The sequence below is a fragment of the Ascaphus truei genome, chromosome 1 (genome assembly GCF_040206685.1).
Source record: "Ascaphus truei isolate aAscTru1 chromosome 1, aAscTru1.hap1, whole genome shotgun sequence".
NCBI lineage: Eukaryota > Metazoa > Chordata > Amphibia > Anura > Ascaphidae > Ascaphus > Ascaphus truei.
Window position 1 is genome coordinate 115,883,256 of NC_134483.1, and position 22,739 is coordinate 115,905,994.

The 22,739-nt window shown below is 44.2% G+C and overlaps 1 long non-coding RNA gene across 1 annotated transcript in view; it reads left to right on the top strand.

Moving 5' to 3' along the window:
• The window catches only part of LOC142469424 (uncharacterized), a 104,159-nt gene extending 100,138 nt beyond the window's left edge, over positions 1-4,021 (top strand). Inside the window, exons 2-3 of the long non-coding RNA XR_012789057.1 lie at positions 565-629; positions 1,590-4,021. This is a non-coding gene — a long non-coding RNA (uncharacterized LOC142469424). The remainder of the gene's footprint in view (positions 1-564; positions 630-1,589) is intronic.
• Positions 4,022-22,739: the final 18,718 nt, after the last annotated feature.

Sequence of the window (22,739 nt, forward strand, 5' to 3'; positions counted from 1 at the left end):
ACTTTTCCTGCTAATTTTCAAACACCATGTCAGTTTTAAGCAAGATTCCCATTGGTGCAAATAATTGAACTTTGATGCTCGAGTGGGAGGAGGGTGATTCCCATCAATTTGAGAAGAGCTATTGTAGACCAATTGAAGAAGCATTTTAAACTCAGCACTGCACAATTCAAGACTGTCAAAGCATCCGAGGACTCTGGGCTGCAGTCTTCCGAGTGAAGAAGACAAATTTATTAACTAAATAAATAAAGTTTGCCCGAAAATATTTTTAATTACAGTAAGTAATTTATTGTAGTCATTGTTTCATTCTTGTTTTCATTCTTGTTTTGTATGTTTGGCAGGCTGATAATAACAGTGGGTTAATGCAGGATACTGACAGGTAATGTGCTGTACTGTAATTCATGCATCAGCAGTATTTTTATCTATAAATAACATTCTCACATTTGAACATGTAAAAGAGATAGCAAAAAGAAGATGTCAGTTGTTGGTTGAAGAAGACTGTATTATTTAAAAAAAAAAAATCTATTTTTGTCATTGTTTAATTCTTGTTTTTATTCATATTTGCAGATTTGGCGGGCTGATGCGCATCAACACTTTGTTCATGCAGGGAAGACATCAAACGATACTGTTAGGTAATGTTATGAAATTCATGAATCAAATTTTTTTGTCATTACCCTTAATGCCCATACTGTCTATGCGCTCAATACAAATCTTACATATTGTACACCTCGCACATGCAGAAATTCAATGACACGCATATGCTTTTCAACCAGGTTCCATATAAGGTCACATGCACAGAAATCCAATTACGCATATGCGTTTCAACCAAATTCAATAGAAACACGTACTGTATGCGCAGAAAAATACAGACTTGGCGAAACATTTCACAGACTATCGAATTTTCAGGGAAAAACTATAAACATCTCTATTTATTGGTATGTAACACAAACGGAACACATTTTGGGAAAATTCATACATTTTAAATTGTAATATAAGTTGGCATCAATAAGAACTGTAACATATACATCTGAGTAACTACATTAGTTTAGCTTTCTAGGACCTTTTTTAACCTAATTTGAACCCTGTTCTTGAATTCCACCCTAATCCCGTACATATTGTACTGTATGTCTAGTTTCACTCCCTGGGATTAGTAAAAGTGCATGCTTAGAGTATATGCACGATTAGTGGAACTTAATAGAAGACTTACAGAGTAATTATATTATCCCATTATAAGTGGCAACGCAGAAACCCGTATTCTCAAAGCAATAAAAATGACTTATTCAACAAATACAGTAAGATTTTTAGGTGAGCAATTCCTTAAATCCCATTCCTTAAGTGATTTTCATAGACCTTTCGTGTTGTATTGGTTTTATACATACCCTATTGAATATGTTTTTTTTCTATGGAATTCAAGAGTCAAAAACTATTTCCTAAATATGTGAAAAAAAAGTTGGTACCTTTTCAGCATGTACCAAAAAATAAGTGACATATCTGGCAGGTCCCTGTGCTACATTTACACACCAATGCACACACACATATAATGCTGACAACCTAAGTCCTAATTACATCTAATTATTCATGCTCTTCCACAGCAATCTATGCCTTCGAATATGTCCATGTATGGTGGCATCACACCAAAATAACAGAGTTCCAGATCCTCCACAGATGGAAAGAGAAAGCTGTGTGACAGACATGGTGGAAGTGAAAAGGAGAAATATGTCCTAATTAAACGCCTTGAAGTGTATTCCCTTTAGTGAAAAATAACTACAACTTAACTAAAGTTGCAGAAAAATAATATGACTCATATTTGAAGTTATATATTTCATTGTGTTCTTATACATCGTTTAATAAAACAATTCAAAATGATATGTTACTGTTAGAAGAAATAAGCACCTCTTATACTGTATGTTGTTACTATGCATGAGTGCAAGCACAAAGTTATGTCTCTAACAATAACAGCTATACAGTGTGAGCCTCTGTATTCACCGACTCAAAGTTGAAATTGAATGGTCTGTTTTATACACAAATACAAAGGTCACACTTTGCAAAGTAAAATTGCTTAAAAATATGTTAATGAGGATTTATGTTGATTTAATCATTACCAATCTGCTCGGTTGACTTGAACCAATGGGAGCACAAGAAGGGGTACATCAGGCACAATTAGGAATACAATTTTATATCCCTGATGAAGTGACCGTGTGAGTCACGAAACACGTAGGATTTTGGACATTGCTGATGATGCTGGAGACCCTTTTACTGGTCTGGCACTGTCTCCTTCACCATGCGTTTCCGTCACTCTTCACATATACAAATTCAGATGCGCTGACATGATTTGCGAGACGTAAGTGGAGGTGCGCCATTTCCTCAGAGGTTCCGTCTGCTCTGGGGGAAAGTCCCGGTGCTTGGCATATCACCTGATGCAATTGGAGCGCCGAGCAGCAAACCCTGGCATCATCGTGGATAATATGTTTTTTAACCAATGCTTTAAAGATTTTTGTTGCTGTACGTGCATCTTTTACCTTTACATATACATTTTACTTTTACATACAGTACTACACCATGAGAGGTCTGCGCTTGTTTCTCTTTTCTATATAGATTTGGATCCTCTGTCATTCAACCTACCATAGCAGAAGACCCTTCAATGTTCCCCAAAGGAAAGTAATTACATTCCATATTACACTTGGGGCTTCAGTTCATTCACTCTATATTTGTTCATATATTTCATATCAATTATCATCAGCAATGTAACTTATACTGTTCACAATTTGATTCACTGGAGACATTTATTATATTCACAGTTCACACATTTATGTCACTGGAGATGCTGTGCAGGAGACTATAGCGGCTAATGAGGCTATCTCGATTCCCTATATTACTAACTATAGTTCCCTGGGATTTCAGGTTAAGAACATTATCCAAAAACATTGGGGAATACTCAAGATCGACACCATATTAGGGGCTCTTATAGAGTGACCAAAAGTGACTTTAAAAATCTACTCGTGCCAAGCGATATTAGTCTCCCAATCACTGAAACTCCTAGTCTGACCTGGTTACTGGATAGATCGAAGGGTAACTTTGAATGCGGTGCATGTTTTGGCATGTACAGTAGGATGCTATACACCGACAGAAAGAAGTTCTCCTCCAGAGGTTCACATGAGGTTCACATTAAACAGTGCATTACATGCACCACAACTCATGTGGTATTTTATTTGGTTTGCCCCTGTGGTTTGATATAAATAGGATGTACCAAACGACAACTTAGGAGAAGGATACTGGTACATGCGAGAAACATTAAGATCTGATTTGATAAACAGTGACTCAAGGCACTTCAAAATAGACCTTGGACAAGACCCTACCCTTTAAAAATATAAGGGGATTGATGTTGTCCCCATTAATAGATGTGGCGGTGATCGTGATAGGGAACTATCCAATTGAGAGAGCTACTGGATATATAAGCTCAACACTACCATTCCATCAGGATTGAATGAAGATATCGACATTATTTAACTTCTATAGTTTTATCTTGCCATATCTGTTGCACCCTCCAGATTTTTCTCGCATCCGGTATCCTTTCCCCTAACTACAAACCACAGGGGCTCCCTGTTTATTGAATTTCAATACACATAAATGTTATGCCCACTTTGTGGTTTGAAGCATTTTCCAAAACGACCTACTGTCTCTATAACTTTAAGCTGAGAGACACTGAGACATTACTATCATTCACTATCACAAGTTGACTTTTGGGCCTATCAACTGAGGTCCCATTTTTTTCAAGTATTGATGTGTGGCTCTGTGAGTCTGCCTCATTCACATCTCAATCACCTTGTCATTGCAAGTGTTAACTCTATCAGTCTCTTTCTTCTAAACCACATCCAGTAGTAACAGAGTTGGCTCTGTTGCCATTTGAGTGATATTGCTATACCTTATATATTGCTGGTATACACCTTTCAAATACCTAATTATGTCTCTTTTCTCTTTAGCGTATTTTTACAGCACACCTCTTGTTCTATTACATTATATATTTGCTGCATCCTTTTTTTATTTTTGTATATTTGATGTTTATATTAAAAGTGATGTATGTTTGAATGCATTTCGTACTTATTCTATTGTGCTTCTGATAACCCTATGACTGCAATGTGCTTTTTTCCATTTAATCATTACCAATCTGCTCATTTGACTTGAACCAATTGAGCACATGAAGGGGTATATCAGGCACAATAACAAATACCATTTTATATTCCCTGAGGAAGTAACCATGTCAGTCACGAAACACTTAGGATTTTGGACATTGCTGGTGATGCTGGAGAACCTTTTACTGGGTTTGCACTGTCTCCTTTACACTGCGTTTCCGTCACTCGTCACATATACCGATTCTGAAGTGCTGACGTCAAATCTGAGACGCCACTGGAGGTGCACCGATTCCTTTGAGGTTCCCTCAGCTCTGGTGGAAATCCCTGGTGCTCGGCGTATCACATGATGCAATTGGAGAGTGAAGCAGCGAAACCTGGCATCACTGTGAATAATATGGTTTTTAATAAGTAATTGTATAATGAAGGCTCAAAAGTCCCCCAAAAAAACAGTGCATCCAAAAATAAGGGAAGATTAATATAATAATGAAAGTAAACAAGTTCATGTGTGGAAAAAAATCAAGAAGCAGAACATCCGTGAGAGTCACAATGCAGCTCATTGATGGGTGGTATATATAATAAATCCTATTTGGTGAGTGAAAAGACCAGGGTCATAAACTGTGATAACGCTGTCTATATCAAAAACACTTGGATAGTTACCCTAGAGCATAGTAACCCAGCCAGGGTACAAATGTGACAGAGTAATGAGAATAAAAGTAACTCACATAGTTGATGCTGTAAGCGGTTCCACTTTTCTTGCGTGCCTCACCTAGTGAAGTATAAGTGAGGGTAGAAGTCCATAGGAGGAAACAACGGAGCACAGACAGGATCGAGTCAGAATCAAAATAACGTGGGAGCAACAATCAAAAAATCGAGTTAAAAAAGAATTTATTAAATAGGTGGACACATGGTATAGAGCAGGTCAGGTGTCCCTGAGAGAGGGGACACAAGGGACAACATAACATCCGCAGAGAAGAAAAGATACCCTTATAAGAGTACACCCACACTAGTCCGTGTGAGTGATTGCAGTTTTTACTGTTTATTATCAGTCACCATCCCTCTCCCCACTTCCGGTCATCAACAGCTTCTGGTTACATATTTTATGCTCAAACACTGCTTTGATCGAATTGGCTTCTTTTTGTGAGAGGGAGACCTCTGCAAGGAACAAGAAGAGACCCAGGCAAGAGCCAGGAGGAGTCCCTCAAACCCAAGGAGAGACGGCCGCAAGAGAAGCAGGAAGAAACCCACATCGGAAGGAAGAAAGAGAAGAAAAAAAAACCTTGATGCAACAGCACTTGCACAAGGCCGTGTAAGTGACACTATATTATTCTACTAGATTTTTACACCAGTATCTTCCCACTACCCTCCAGACAGGAGATCCATTTGGGTATACTATGCCCCACTGGACCCCTGTCAGGAGTTATTACATCCGCCGCTTGTACTGCATTATCCCTTACCCTGTGCTCCCCCATTCTTTTCTGTGTTCCAATACCATCAAGGGTCCTGGATAGATCCTGCTGGAGTCAGAGTCACATGAGGGCACCATGAGGTTAAGGGGTATTATACCCCAAGAAGGTTGTAATGTACTCTCTACTTATTTATTTTCCTACTTCCACACTGCATATTGAGATAGCGCCTGGGTATTTTTCCTGTACCATAAAAATATAGTCAGTACATACAGTAGATGCATTTGTGTACTTAATATACTCACCTGGATTTGAAATATGACCATATAACTTCTGTTTTTGCATGTGAAACAGATTATGCATATACAACACTGTTTTTTAATCGTGTAATCGCAACGGTTACAAATATCTATTTAGTATTCTTGTAAAGTGCGATCAGGATCAGGATATTCATGCAACCAACTGTTGAACCTGTAGTGCTAGCCACACCCCCTGATACTATCCCCCCAAAATGACTTTTAAGCTACATTTAAAAGAATTCTGTTCGTGTCAGTTAAGCCATATTTCAATCCCCTCACTTACAAAATAAGATGTCCTTATCTCTAGATGACATCAGACCCATAAATCACAGGCCTGGTCATTGGTTTAACTGGCCATAAAAACAATTCTATTTTTTTTTAAAGACAATTTGTAACCAATGTTAGTAATTTAAAAGTAGTGCTGATGGAATGGATATGCGGTACCATTTAATAAGTCTCCAATACCTGCCCGGGCAGTGCACTATCTAAAGGACCAAGACTGTCTATCGGGTAATTCCCGTTTTCAATACCCTGGAGACTTATTAAATGGTACCGCATATCCATTCCATCAGCACTACTTTTAAATTACTATCTATGTATTAATTTCACATTGTTGTCCTAGAGGGGATTTCCTGGGACTTGTTTATTTAATAAAGAATTTTAGTTTAATCACAACCCCCACTGTCTGCGCTTCTCACTTTTTTCTTTCTTGTTGTTACGCCCACACCAGGGACTGGGGGTCCCCTATTATCAGAAGCTGCACCAACCATCGGGTTGTGATTACTTTAATTCCATTTATATTTTAATGTAACATCAGCAAACACTCATTTGCACCGGACTGGTTCATGTCACATGCCTTTTTGTTTTTGTGATTTTTTTTTTTTTTTTTTGCTCCAGTGCCCATATTCAAATAACAACCCTTTCGGCGCTTTTATACTTTTTTTGTTTTTATCTTGTTGTAACCAATGTTGACAACTTTGACTTTGAACGTGTTCATAGCTCACGGTATGACATTTTTGAAAAAACGGTGTTCACTATTGCAAATCCATTATATATACCATTTATTGCATTATATTTTATACATCAGTATTGCCAAGGAGAGGGAGAGTTCCAAGCACTATATATATCTTATCAAACCTCCTTTCAAATAACATATGGAGAGACACCTACCCATACAGTGTGCTCAAAAACTAGCACACCTTGGATACCTGGGGTATATGCAAACTTTTATTTAAATGACTCACCCCATATTTCTTAAAAGGATTTCCAAAAGACCTACTGTATATTGAAAAGCCTAAGCCACCTTGTGAAGCAAGGGATACTGGTGTCAGGCCTAACAGGATCATAACTCACAATCTCTGCTGTTCAGGGCAGCAGCTCTAGCATTGAACTAAACCAGCTGCTGGGTAGCTTTACTATCACAGCATACTTTACTATTGAGTTGCTGTTGTAAAACTACTTTATGTATACAAATATCTGTATTTATCCCTGTAGAGGTCAAAGTTTTCAAATGGTAGATCCAACAGGTTTCTTTATATGATAGTTTAATTCATTTTATTACCAGCTCTTCAAAGGCCTTTGAATTGTTCAATCCCTATATATTGTTCCTCTGCACAGACAGGCACAATAAAGATGCAACACCTCACCGAGGATGAGAGCTGCTTATCAATAGTATTCTGGGAAACTATCCTAAGCATTTTGGTGAGCTTTAATGTTTAAGAAGCTGTTAGACCACACCAGGTCAGCCAGGATGACCATAGGAGGCCTACCAGCTGAGATGCACCTCATGGCTTTTGAGTAGCGCGTCATGGGGGGTCATCTTGCCAGCACAGGTTGAAGGACTGCCAAGGACAGTTAATACTGACCGGCAGGAGGAGTAAGCTAGTAAGTAATAGAAACATGGCTATGATAGTCAATATTAAAATTATATTGTCCTATGGACACAGTACACAGCAACGTGCAGGCACAGGACCGCAGGAGTTGCTGCACCAAATGGGCTCTTGCAGCTCTATCGCAGCAGCTTTGTCCCTGGTGCTTCTGACTTTAGCTTGTTTGTCCGCGCCACTGAGGACAGTATGTCTCACTACCAGCTCTAAATTCTTCTCTGCAGTATCTTTGTTGCCGGCGCCTGCATGTGTGTGGCAAATTGCTCCTACATTTTTAACTGATTGTCTAAGGGCGCAATTAGTATTCACTTTTGTCCACGCTGACATTTCTTGCCTTCGTAAAGTTTGGAGTAGTATACAGTATGCACAGCTGCCCCACTGGCAAATCGGCTGAGCATAAACCTATGTTGTGTAGTGTTCACTGCTTCTTGCCTCCGCAGTCCTGTCTTGTTATTCTGTTCCTAGCTCTCTGTTCCTGACCGGCTCTGTATTGGACTCTGCTCTTCTCAACTCCTGACCCCGGCTACCCACGACAATCCATACCTCACCAACCCAGACCTCGGCAACGTACCACTACTACTCTTACCTAGTACCTGCAACGATCCTCTACTCTCCAACCCCGACCTCTGCAAGTATCATGACTACTCTTACCTCTCCAATCCCGACCTGGCTACCTCGAATAATCTACACTCCAGATGCGCCCACGCGGCTGTGGGGGGCGTTTTTATCAATCCACCCCACAGCCTCGCGGTCACGCATTGTTTGTGGTGAGCACTCCATTACAGTATGCTCAGCCCCACAAACATGGACCCTGCTGAGGTGGCGCGAGTCTTGAGCTTTATTGCTTTATTCATTTTGAAATCACGCGTTCTTGTTTTCCCTCCCAAAGATCCAAGGTGGCGTACATCATTTCTCTACTCACCGATGATGCGTTGGCCTTGGCTTCCCCAATCTGGGAACTAAGATCAGACCTCAGAAAGGATATCGGACTGTTCGCCCGGGGATTCTGTAGTCTTTGACACACCTGGTTGTAAGGTAACTGTGGCTTCCTCTCTTTTTCACATTTCCCAGGGGAACCGACCTGTCGCTAGATTTGCCCTTGACATTCGTACTATCACCGCTGAGACCACTTGGAATAATGAGGCATTGTCATCCGCCTTCTGGCAAGGACTCTAAGAGACCCTAAAAGATGAACTTGCAACACACGAGCACCCTACCGATCTCGAGGAGCTCTTCGCCATATGTATTCGCATGGATCAACGCATGCAAGAAAGGAGGGCTGAAAGATCCCGTCATCTCCACCTTACTCCAAGGTACATTTCTCTTCAAGCTAATACATCTGAATCTTTTCAGCCAGATCTTCCCGAACCCATGCAGGTAGGTGACAATAAATTATCTTCTTCTGAGAAACAACACTGGCGCAACATGTGTCTTTGCTTGTACTGTGGCAGTTCCGGTCATCAAGTACTTAATTGTCCCCACAAGTCGGAAAATGCCAGCTCCCAATGAAGTCCAGGGGAATAAGATTGGAAACACTCTCCACTTCCCCTATCACTAAAGAAATCTTGCCTACCAGTATTTTAATCCCTTTGTCCCTCACCGCTGAGAACTTTCGTACCACAGCTCTTGCATTTGTGGATTCTGGCTCGGGAGGCAACTTCATAGACCAAAGCTTTGCCGAAAGGAACAACATCCCTCTGTCCGCAAGAGGTATCCTGTAGGCTTAGAAGCTATTGATGGCCGTCCTCTACAGCCAGCCTTCATATCTCTACAGACTGCTCTCTTCTCTTTACGTATAGGTGAGGACCATACGGAACAGATCCATCTAGATGTCATTCACACTCCATCGGTCTAAGTGATCCTCGGCCTTCCGTGACTTCAACGTCACAATCCCCGAATTGATTGGTTTGGTAAGGAACATATCCTATGGAGTACTTCTTGTTCAGAGAACTGCGCGGTGCCTGTCAAAAGAATATGCGGCCTGGCTGCTCCTGAAGAGGAAAAAAGGTCACTACCCGAGGTATACATGGAATTCCGCAATGTGTTTGATAAGGCATGGTCTGAGGTTCTGCCACTGCATTGTCCTTTTGATTGTCCCATTAATCTTCCCCCCTGGTCCGTTCCTCCTAGGGGAACTTCTTATCCACTCTCTCTTCCAGAGACTAAAGCCATTAGAGAATACATCCAGGACAATCTTCAGATAGGCTTCATCCGGAAATCTTCTTCTCCAGCTGGGACAGGCTTCTTTTTCGTGAAAAGGTGCAGGAGGAGATCTTTTTCCAGTCAAATTAGACGTAACAGGCCTTGTATAAGGCCTGTGACATCACATTTGTCTCTCAAATGGCACATCCAGCAATCCGATTGGTGGATGTACTATGTGAGGGCTTCCATTTTTTGTTGCTGGTGAAGTGACATCATCTTAAAGGGAGGGAAGCATATGCTACCTGATTGGTTGGCTTCCCTCCCGTTAAGGTGACATGACATTATGGGAAAAAAAAAAAAAAGAAGTAAGGAAGCACATGTTACATCCACCAATCTGTGAAAAAAACATTCAAAGTCTTTTTAATGATTCAGACCTACTGTAGTGCACAATGTTTAGGGGAAATCCCTTTATGAGAAACAAACACATACAGACCTGTAAAACTCTAAATGTCTCTTGATTGCCACAGGATCTTGTCCCTTATCAAACAGGTTAATGTTATCTTGATCATAGGCTTCTGAACTAATAGTTATTATAGAAGCCTATGATACATATCATATTAAAAGTGATCAAGATGTGGTAATCAATGCATAATTAACGGTCGTGTTAATTCCTGCATTGCAAGTTTGGTCCAAATATAGTTTTTGCTTCGGGCAATTACTAGGCCTTCTGGGCCTGCAGACTAGTACTTAGCTACTTTCTTGTCTTTCACTTGTTTGATATTAGCGTTGAAGCTCAGCTTTTGGCGTGTTACTTTTTGGAAAAGTTCCTGAGCATCCTCCAGTCTGTTGGTTCTCTCTGCCAGCTCATCCTGGACACTATTCCGCTCTGTGACTTTAATCTGCAAATCCTGAAGATGCATCTCTGTCTTCTTCCTCTTGTGCTCAGAGTCTCCCTTACCCTGCAGAAGATCCTTGACCTCATTGGTCAGCTAATTGCATTCACTCACCAGTGACTGTTTGGCCTTCTCTTGTGAAGACAGTAACTCCGCTTTAGCGATGATGGCTTTTGGACCTTTCTCCATCAGTGTACCTTCAGGTTTGAGACTAGAGACTGGTCATTCACCACAAGTTCTGTATTTGGTTCCACACCATTTATCTTCAGTACTTCAACTTGGACGGGATTCTTATTAACCCCCAAGTGCACCCCATGGCGCCTCTATTACAGTCCGAAGACTCGTAAGCTTGGGCCTCACCTTCTTGATTTCTTAACTTACTCGGGTGGGAGTGTCGCTGGACTATCTGTCAGGTATTTCTCGTTTTATGGTCATGGACACACTTCAATCCCATTCTCATCATGACTGTATCTTTTCAGCGGCTGCCCCCATGGCAAGGAATCCACTTTGAACCCCATGGGAACTGCAGTATGACTGGATTCTTACTGTGCTACTCTATCGCAACTTGGTACTTCCATTTCATGCCTTGTGGAAAGTAGACCGTGGAAGTGCAACAGCAGTGAAGTCATGCTTACAGGTGCACAGAACTTGCTCAGGCGGTTCAAACTTTGCCATCTCGTTTTGCAGTTGAGCGGTATCCCTAGCTCTCACTGTACCCATGTCTTCACTGGCATTAGTTTCTGTGGGATACAGATGCTTGGGCTGGGCCAATATCTTTTCCTGTACTGGAGACCTGTGCATAACTGTTCCGTGGAGCCTCATTCCTTTTTAACTCTACTGCAATCTTTTCCATGGACTGCTTCTGTGACTCAAGTGTCTGTTTTAGGTTTGTAATCTTTTCTCCAACTAAATCTGAAAAACCTCCTGCTGGGCAGCAGTAGAGTCCAACATCGCATCCCGCTCAGTCTTCAGAGCCTCAAGCTCACGCTTTTGTTTCTCTGCCATCTTGTGGCCAACACGCTCACACTCCAGGTCCTTCTCCCGGTCTTGAAGCTATCCTTCTGCATTTCTTTTTCCACTCAGTGCAGCTGCTAGTTCAGCTTCTTTGGAGTTGAGTCATGATTCCACATCTGTTTGCCGATTCAGTGCATGGCTTAACTGTTTCCTTTTCTCTATTTCTGACCTGCAGCTGCCGGTGGTCCTCAAGGACCTTGTCTAGCTCCAGCTGCAGCCGTACACTCTTATTGGCCATGTGGTCCAGCAGCTTGCAGGTATCGGCCATCTCTGTTTCATAGCGCAATGTCAGGCAGGTCACCTGATGGACGGACACCTCCTCCCTCTTGGCGTGCTGTATCTTGTGCTCAGCAATCTGCGTCTGCAGTTTTTCAGTTTGATCATGCAAGTCCCCTCTCAGGACCTTTACCTCTTCCCGGTGCTTGCTCTGGGTTTGCATCCGCGCCTCCTTCATATTTTGGAGCTCTGCAGTTTTTGTCACTAGAATCGCCGCTGCTTCTGTTTGCTAGGCCTCTTTCTCCTTGGTGTACTGACTCATGGGGATGGAACAGCCTCTCTGCTTCTCCATCTCTTGCTCCAGTTTCTGGAGCTTTTCCCACTCCCTCTCACACAGTCACCTGGCATCTAAGCTCCATCTCTAGTGATGCACTGGTGACATGCAGCGTGGCCTTCAGCTTCTCATGCTGCTCTACGGGTACACACTGGGTACTCACAGTCCCACATTCACTTATACCACCCATTGTGGCCAACCACACCCATCTACAGCACTTATTCCCTCACCTGCTGTAAGTTTCCCCTCAAACCTCTTAGATTGTAAGCTCTTCGGGCAGGGATTTCCTTTCCCATTGTCTGATTTTGCTGCACTTATTGTATTTTTAAAATTCCCTGTACTGTATTCTTTGTGAAGTGCTGAGTACAGGCATACCCTGGTTTAAGGACACTCACTTTAAGTACACTCGCGAGTAAGTACATCTCGCTCAATAGGCAAATGGCAGCTCACGCATGTGCCTGTCAGCACGTCCTGAACAGCAATACCGACTCCCTACCTGTACTGAAGCTGTGCGCAAGCGGGGAGACTATAGAGCCCGTTACAAATGCGTTATTTATAACAGTTATGCACGTATATGACGATTGCAGTATCTTTAAATGCCATGGCTAATCAATTTGCATCGATAAGTGGGGAAAAGGCAGTGCTTCACTTTAAGTACATTTTCGCTTTACATACATGCTCCGGTCCCATTGTGTACGTTAATGCGGGGTATGCCTGTACACTTTTGGCACTATATAAATAAAGACATACAATACAATACAATACTCAGCCATTTCTGTAGCACTTGTACTTGGTTAGCAGCCTGGACACTTGCTTCCTGTACTTCTAACTTTTCCTGGATCAATTGCTTCATCACTTTTCTGCTTGGCGAAGCTTCTTATTTCCTTCACTGACCTGGTCAGTCAAGTCTGAATTTTTCTGTCTCAGACATGTATTTGCTCTTTTTACCGTCTCTAAACAAATCAGGATCTCTGCCTTAGCATCGTTCAATTCACAGACCTCTGTGCTGAGAGCATGGACCCCAATGCGTGAGAGTTCCTGCTGTGTGCTGAGGATGTGTATCTATTTCTTTACCTTACCAAGCTCTGCTTTGAACGCGCAAGACTCTTGCTGAGTAACTTCTAACTCTGTGATGAAGTTTTGAACGTCTTTCTGGGATATCTCATAGTGCCGTTTCCAGTCAGCACTTGTTTTCTCTGATTTGCTTGGCTTTCTGTTTATGGCGGTAGTGGTAGCCTTTGTCATCCCAAGGCTAGTCGTCATTCCTGTGACGATTGCGCCAAGCGCTCTGGGCTGTAGCTCATCTCTGGTCTTTTCTGACCCACGCCTTCCTGGCAACACGGGGTAACATTTTCTGGAGCTTCTGCTGAAAATGGAGACTGTCCTTTTCGCGGGGCCCTATAGGAGTCCTCCTCAGGGACCTGGTGTAGGAACAGCACCATCTGCTGTACTAACAACGCAGTCCTTTCAGTTGGGACTTTGCCATCTGTTGCAATTTCTCATTCTGGGATTTTGATACCTGCTGTACCAACACTGCAGTACTCTCAGTCTGTGACTTTGTCCATTACTGCAACTTCTGCATTAAGGTAGCAGTACTATCTGTTTTTCTGCGCTGAAGCGTGATCACAAATTCCTCAATTTTTCACTTTCCCTGTGTACACAGTGGGACAGACTTCACTCACAGAATCTGTTTTTTACTTCAGTTGGGGCGGCCATTTTAAATCCTGCATTTATTTTCAAACCCACAGTTTCCGCTGCTCAGAAACTTTTGGACTGCCTGCATTCTCCACCAATTGTGATGTTTCCATCACAGCGTAGGATCTTATGTCCAAGATTAAGGCAGGAAACGTAGTATTTCTTTATATGGGTTTAATTTACAAGGATAAATGATACACTAACAGGCCCACTGGCCCTTTAAGTCAAAACAAAATCATAAAATAAATACCTACTCCTCTTAGGAGACTACCTACACATGCAGCTTCAGCCCTTACTACCTGGATGGACAGCTAGTTGGTTACCACCCCAAAACAGGTACTATTATAGTTAACCATATACAGTCTCTGCACACAGCAATATCGTGTCCTCTTAACTGTTATTCCAGGATTTGGAGCAGACATCCCCATTTCAGCATGGTCTCATGTCATTCCTTCCTAGGGGAGCTCAGCCCCCTGAGAGCTCAGAGAATATGTCCTCTGTGAGTCCAATATTAAGGACAGGACATCCCCTATCCTGGACCCAGGGTCATGTCTAGGGTATGAATGGACCCAGATAGCTTCAACTCAGCCCCCTTTCCAAAGTACACCAAGTCCTTTTATATTTTCTACACTTTATTAGGAAAGGAGCAGTATATACAGGCACTTGTGGATGTAATGGTGTTGTGAGAGTGCTTCTCTATAGGTGCTTCGTAGTTAAGGGCAGGTAAAAAAGATTGGGCCTTGCCAGTGGAGGGTAACAAGAAACCATACTCACTCAGCCAGTGTATGAAGGAAAAGGAAGTGTGAGGGAATCTGGGTATTAGCAATAGTCTGTGGACAGACCAAATATTAGCAAGACAGGGGGAGGGCAGAATAGCCCATTCTGAGACAAGATCTCAGAGGTTGCTGTAGCAACTCACTGGCTACATTCTAAGAGGCAGAAAGGGCAACATAATGATACATCACACAGGCACGGTGTGTATGTGTGGAACAAATGCATGCAGCTGAACTTAAGGAGCTGACAAGCAGAAGGGGGGTCAAACAGAAATATGATTCTTGTTCCATGACAGTCCCCGGTTGGTATCTGGAGATAACACTATATAACTGGAATAAGTGGAACATATGTGCAATGCATGACAAAGATAACATCACATTCTCAAACAATGCGAAAGTCCACATCCACATAACGATGTGATACCGTCCGGTACCACTGGCTACAAAATCCTTTGGCCAAAGTCTTCTGTTAAGGGAGGCCAGGTGAATGCACCGCTCCAGGTTAGCTGGTTGCACCACAATGTCTTTGTGCAAAAGTCTATGGCACTGTTTAGTGTTTATTTGTAATCCTTCACGTGCCCCGATGAAATTGGCTCCGCAGTCGGAGCGTGTATGTTTGTTTGTTTGGACCTCTGATGACAAAGAATCTTCTGAGGGCGTTTCTGGGCCGTATATTCGTGAGTAACACGGATACATGAGACCTTATCTCTGTGTCCTCCTCTGGAATTGCAAGTTCAAAGTCGTCGGCTGGAGTTGGTGGCATTTCCAAGGGCTGCGTAAGAAACGTTGGTCCTGTGAGCCACAACGAGTTCTGTAGTTGCGCTGCGGGCACTGATCTGGTGGCCTGGTCTGCAGAAATTTGGTCTGTGGGCACATGGTAGCATTGTCCTGGTTGGGTTGACTTCCTGATTCTTTCTACACAGTTGGCCACGTATAAGTAGAATCTTCTTTTCTCGTTGCTTATGCAACCCAGTACCACCTTGTTATCTGCGTAGAGCCTGACAGCATCTGGTTTGCAGTCCATTTCGTTTTTAACGAGTTCTGCCAGTTCTACCGCTGATACTGCTCCACATGGCTCAAGTCTGGGTATAATGTGGTTGCGTTGTGGTGCCACTTTAGCCTTGCCGAGGATGAACCTGACATGGTCACCTCCATCCACATCCGTGTTTTTTAAGTAGGCTGCCGCTGCTATGGCCTTTGTAGAGGCGCCTTGGAACACGGAAAGCTCTTTGCTGTGTGCAGCAGTGAGAGATGTGGGTGAGTAGGGGCATGGGATCTGAAGCTGCTCTAGGATCTTCAAAGAATCCTTCCACGTTTCCCACTCTTTCCGTCTTTCTGGAGGTAGTGGGGTGTCCCAGTCCTGCTTCTCGAAGGACATTTCTCTGAGAAGAGACTTCCCTTGTATGGCGACTGGAGCCATGAATCCCAGTGGGTGGTAAAGAATATTGACCATGGACAGGACCCCGTGTCGGGTGTAGGGTTTTCCCTCGATGGGCACCTGGAATGTGAATGCGTCTGTTTTAAGATTCCAGCTTATCCCCAGACTCCGCTGTATAGGGGGCGTGTTGGTCCCCAGATCCAAATTCTTAAGATCGTTTGCGTGATCATCTCTTGTTGTCTTCATAAATCCTTTTGTGGAATGTATCTGTGACTGTCTCTTTTTAGGTGTGCGAGAGGACAGTCTTTTTGCCCCTGTAGTTTCACCTGCAGGGCGCAATCTTTTGCGGCTATGCCAGCTTTGGCGGTTGGCTGCTCTGCCACTTGGTATTCTGCGGAGAGGGATGGCTGTACGTCTTAGCTGTGCCATTGCTCGCAGTAGGACCGTCCAATTGTTTATTATCTTTTGGACGATCCCTTTGTCGGGCACCTTCAGGAGGTTACTTTCTTCCTTCAGTGGAGTTGACTAATCATCCTTAGTTGTCTGGACTACTAAGCATCCTAGGCCATTGTCACACCCCCCTGTTGTAAAGATTTTTTGTTGATCTCAGGGGTATTAACTTGTCTCTTCTCCTCACTTGGCCCTCCTGTCACTTGGAGACGGCCAAAACATGGTTCGGAGAGGGATGTGTGTCCGCATTCTGCGGGCGTCAACATAGTTTGGTCCGTGCCCTTTATCAGTGCACACGTTGCCCACTATCACCCATCCTAGGTCAAGCCTTTGGGCAAATGGAGAGTTGTGGGGTCCGTTGCGCTGTTTACGGACTTTGTGCACACTCAGGATGTCCCTACCAAGCAGCAGCAAGATCTTGGTGCCTTGTTCTACCGGCGGGATGTAGTTTGCTATTCCTCTGAGGTGTGGGTGATGACGTGCCAGCATCAGGTGTGGGAATCTCGTCCCTGTTTGCAGCCATGTAGTTGCACTCGATGAGTGTGGGGAGAGCTATCTTCACTCTGTTGTCCACTGAACGTATAATGTAGCCATTTGCTCTTCTCCCTGTTGTCTCAATTAACCCTGCATAGGTTCTGAGGGTGTAGGGCGAGGCATTGTCTTGCGCATTGAATAAGTTGAAGAATTCCGTCTTCAATGATCTGTTACTTTGATCGTCGAGGATTGCATACATCCGGATAGCCTTCTCAGGTTGTCCATGGGGGTGCACTGCGATGAGGCATATTTTGGAGCAGGATATTTTGTCAATTCCTTTTCCACAAACCTCGGTGCACTGAGACGTGACAGATGTTGGCTCTCTTTCTCCTTCCTCCCCGCCATGCTCCGCTACGGAGGATGGGTTGAGTTGGTGGAGTGTCAGCGCCTCTGGATGTAGAGATGTTACGTGCTTGTCACTTTTGCACACTGCACATTTGATGGCCTCTTTACAGTCTTTGGCTTTGTAAGTTGTAGAATCGCGGCACCTGAAGCAGACTCCGAATTCTCCGAGTAACTTCTTGCGTTCCTCTAGGGACTTCATCCTGATCCCGAAGCACCTGTTAAGTGGGCGTGGCTTCTTGTGTATGGGACATTCCCTGTTTGGGTCCCTTGGTTTCTCGTCTCCGGTGACCGACTGGTCGGAAGTTGATTGGGTCGTGGGGGACACGTCCGTCCTGTGGACCGAGATGGGTGTTCGAGTGTTACCGTATCTCGTCACTGGTCTCTCATTCCTCATGTCGCTTGCACTGTGTGTGGTCTGCGCACCCAAGATGAAACTGGGATCGTTCCTTGTCCTCGCTGCTTCGCGGATGAAGCTCAAGAAGAATGAGAAGGGAGGGAAGGCGACTTGCTTCTCCCTTTTGTATTTGGAGCCTTGTGAAATCCATCTTTCTTGGAGGTTGTAAGGTAGCTTCTCCAAAGATGGGTCTCACTCCGCGAGCTGAGTCTAGGACGTTGAGACCTGTTAAGGAATGGTCTTTTCTTGCAAACTCCAGCTCTTGCAGCAGGTCCCCGAGCTCTCGTAACTTCGAATAGTCTTTGGCTGTGATCCTGGGAAAGCTGTCGACTCTCTTGAAGAGCGCATCTTTGACTGCTTTGGGGCTACCGTAGCACTTTTCTAGCCTTTCCCATACTAGGTCAAGACCTACTTGGGGGTGGTACGCGTTTGCCTGTCCCGAGTCTCTTCGTGTGTTCCATGGATTCTTTCCCCAGCCATTTGGATAGCAGACTGAGCTCTTCCCTTGCTGAGAAACCCAGGCTCTTGATTGCGTCCTTGAACGTGAACTTCCACATTCGGTAATTCTCAGGACGGTCGTCAAAGCTGGTAAGTCCTGTTTGCACCATGTCATGCCGGATCATGTACTTGCCCATGTCTGTCAGGCCTGAGGCATCGGTGTGTTGGTCGTGTTCAGAGGTAGTTACCGGGAGGGTCCTTGCAGTCGCCTCTTCCTTGGCGTGGACGCGTGATGACTGCTGGTCAGTGTGAGGGGCTGTGTTTTCCCATGTGGGTGTACCTTGATTGCGAGCCTGTTGTAGTGCATCCGTGTGCGCGCTGGCGTGTGGATCACTGTTGCGGCTATGGCTATCCCAGGTAGCGTGTACCTTTAAAGGAACAGCGTCTTCTCCACGTAGACCTAGCAAGTCTTCGTGTCTGTGGTATCACTCCCGTAGTGTTGAGATGGTGCACTGGTGTTTACACTGAAGAGGCTCCTTACGTAGTCTTTGGTGCGTTGTACAGTGTCCTCTGAGGCAAACCGTCTGTACGGTTGTACCCGGCCATCCTGTTGCGCGGCTGCTTCTAAGACTTCAGCTTGGGCTATGGCGGCGGCGGCTTCCCTCTCTTGATTAAGTGCCTCTAGTTCTGCATCAAATTCGGCTTTCCTACGCGCAGCAGCGGCGGCAACAGCGGCGGCTGTCTGCTCCTCCTCTTCTATGCGCGCTCTCCCTGCTCTTATGGCTGCCTCTTTCAGACTATATTCGGCCCTAGCACGTGCGGCCTCTGCGGTGGCTCGCGCCTTGGTAGCGCATGCGCTTGCGCTAGATGCATTGGATTGCATTGGAACCAAATTATTGAGGAACCAACCAGGAGAGGGGCAGTTCTGGATTTGGTCATATCAAACAATGTAGAAGTAATAACAAATATTCAAGTCCTGGAACATTTGGGTAACAGTAATCATAACATGGTCTTATTTGAAATAAATTATCATAAAACAGATTACTTGGGTTCAACAAAGACCTTAAACTTTAGAAAGACAGATTTTAATAAACTTAGGTCTAATCTACAAGTAATACAATGGGATGATGTTTTTGCAGGGAAAAATGTAGAAGATAAATGGGCAGTCTTTAAAACATTGTTAGAAAAGCACACTTATCAGTGTATACCTTGGGTAATAAATATAAAAGAAATAAGTTAAAACCAATGTGGCTAAATAAACAAGTAGGGGAGGAAATGGACAAGAAGAGGAAGGAGTTTAGATTCTTTAAGTCAGAAGGGATGGAGACATTGGGGTCTATGCACTAAGCAGCGGAAAATTGCATTCACCAGGGTTTGTACTAGCCATGTTTTTGGCGTGTTAAACTCGCTGTATGCAGGAAGGGCCGAATCCCTGGCGAATGAATGCGCCACCACCATTTTAAAGAATGGCGGGTAACCTGTGGCGAGACAGCTGCCTGGCGAGAAGCTACCGATAAGCAGTCCCCTGCCGAGATGTGTTTGCAGCAGAGAGAGATCCGTTGCTCTCTCGGCGCAAACATCGGCACATTAACAATGATTTTAAATACAATTTTATTCATAGCGTACATGTGCAGGGGGTCTCCGGAGCTGAACCGCATTGGTTTCAGGTCCGGGGACCCCCTGCTTCCCGAGATACAGGCCCCTTTATGAGGTGCCGGTATCCCTCTGCATTTAAATGTCCCAATCACGTGACCGCGGAATGTAAACAAAGCAGAGGGATATCGGCACCCCATAAATTGGCCTGTATCTCAGGAAGCAGGGGTCCCCGGACGTAAAACCAAAGCGGTTCAGCTCCGGAGACCCTCTGCACATCTACAGTATGAATAAAACACCCATATCAATAAACAATCATTCCTTACCTTTGCGGCTATGTGCTATGGTAACGAAGCAGCATGAATGTATTTTTAATAATATTGTACAGTGAGCAGGGGGTCCCCTGAGCTGAACCGCATTGCTTTGCGGACCAGGGACCCCCTGCTTCACGAGTTACAGGCCCCGGTATCTGTCATCGGGTGCCAGTGTCGTCGCCATCTTTATAGCGTCCCATACGCGACGTGTCCGCTTTAAAGATGGTGGTGACACTGTAACCAATGCTCCAAACCGGGGCCTGTAACTCGGGAAGCAGGGGGTCCCTGAGCCACAAATCAATGCGGTTCAGCTCAGCAGACCCCCCTGCTTCCGCACAATATTATTAAAATACATAAATGCTGCTTCATTACCATAGCGGATAGCCGCTAAGGCAATGAAGGGGTTAAGGCATAATAGCATATTTATTGGGGACAATTGCCCCCAATAAACATAGCAATAAACAACATACACCCCCTGTGTATATAAAATATATAAACACCAATCAATACAATAAATACATATTGCACTCACCCTTGTCCAGCTGCCACGATGAAGGCCATCCTCATCTTCATCACCATCCATGCCCCCTCTGCTGCTGCAAAACAGAAACAAGAATAAAAACATCCAATGTAATGTCCCCTAACCCCTTAATCACCATAGCGGTTATTAACTGCTACAGTCATTAAGGGGTTAACCCACCCTCACCCACCACTCGGGAGGCCTACATACCCTCCCGCACTAACCCCCCACCCGTGAGGCCTAACCACCCTCACCCACTACCCACAAGGGAGGCCTACCCACATACCCTTGGGGCCAATACCCCCTCCCCCCACCCCCAGTAACCACAATTAAAACAATACATGTGCCCCACAATAAACATTATTCTATTTATTAAATACATTACCCACCCCCTGTGACCCCCCATAAATACATGATTTATCATTTTACATACAGGGTTCATACCCCAGCCCCACGCGACACCCCGGCAGTCCTGACGAGTCACCTGACAGACCTACAGGGTACCAGCAACTTGTTTCATACAGGTTCTGGAGGCCTGTTGGTGGGTCCCGCCTGGCGCCATGGCCCACCAGGTGGTCTCCGCTGGTCACCGTGGGCCACAATTGGGTCCCCACGGTAGGCCCGCGGATGTCTGGGACCCCCGGGTCAGACCCACAGGTGTCTGAGGGGCCTCGGGTGGTTCTCACGGGGGTCTGGGGACCCACGGGTGCTCACTATGGGTCTGCGGTGCCCCCATGGATGTGGGGCTACCGGTTCTTCCCCGCACACTATGGGTCCGCGGTGCCACCACGAATGTGAGGCCACCGGTTCTTCCCCGCAGACTACAGGTCCGCGGTGCCCCCACAGATGTGGGGCCACCAGTTCTTCCCTGCAGGTGTCACCCGTGGCCCCACGCAGCCTGGTACCCATGAGATACCCGAGGATACCTCAGGTGGTCTCCAGATGTCTCACGCAGAACCAAGGAACCAACCCTGAATGTAAAATAAAAAAACCTGACCTATACATGCAATACATCCGCCCCTCCCCCCCAAACACATACAGTACAATAATGTGCTAAATAACTATTATCCAGATATGGATAATAGATTATTTGCCCATTGTTAAACACATAAAACAGGCATAAATCAAAACATGAATTTTTAATCTTAAAATCACCACATTGCATGTTCAAATAAATCCAGCAGCCATTGCAAATATAAACCCACAAAAATGCAGCTACACAAATGTATATGAAATGTCACAGAATTGCATTGAGTGTGTACATGATGCAATTAATCTGTGCATCATGTAACACTTTGCAAAATATATGTAACAATAAAATACAATATGAACAATGTCCCCGAACCAGCAATGCCATCATGAAAATCAACTAGAAACTAAGCAACATCAATACAATTAGCATCAATCAATTAATCAATTTCCTCAAACAATTACAATACAATACAAATCAATTATACAATTCCCTATTCAATTGCTAAAGCCAAACCATTGCCAAAACAATTCTAATTTAAAGTAACCACCATCATTCTAATCTCAGTACCATAAAGAAGCCATTACAATTAACCTTTAAGTAAATACAAATTGCATTATTCACAACAATGACAAAATAAAGCTGATAAATACATTAGCCATACATGAAAAGAACATAAACATTAGCAAACCAATCAATTATTATCCCTGTATGTCTACTGTATTGTATTGTATGTCTTTATTTATATAGCGATATTTTCTCAACCCAGGGGGAGCATGTGGGAGAAAACACAACAAGAAAACACACTAAGTGCAGACTGGAATGTACAGGTGTGAGATGATTGTGATGCTTGGCCTCTAAGTGCTGCCTACTCACAGGATGTAGGTAGGATATGTATAGTGGCGTGATCAGTAGAATCTGGTGGGTCCCTCTGAGTAAACACAGGAGGTGGCTGGAACTGGGGTATCATTAGCAGGTGTACATGGAAAGATAAAAACAGACCTCCATGGTGCAGATCAAT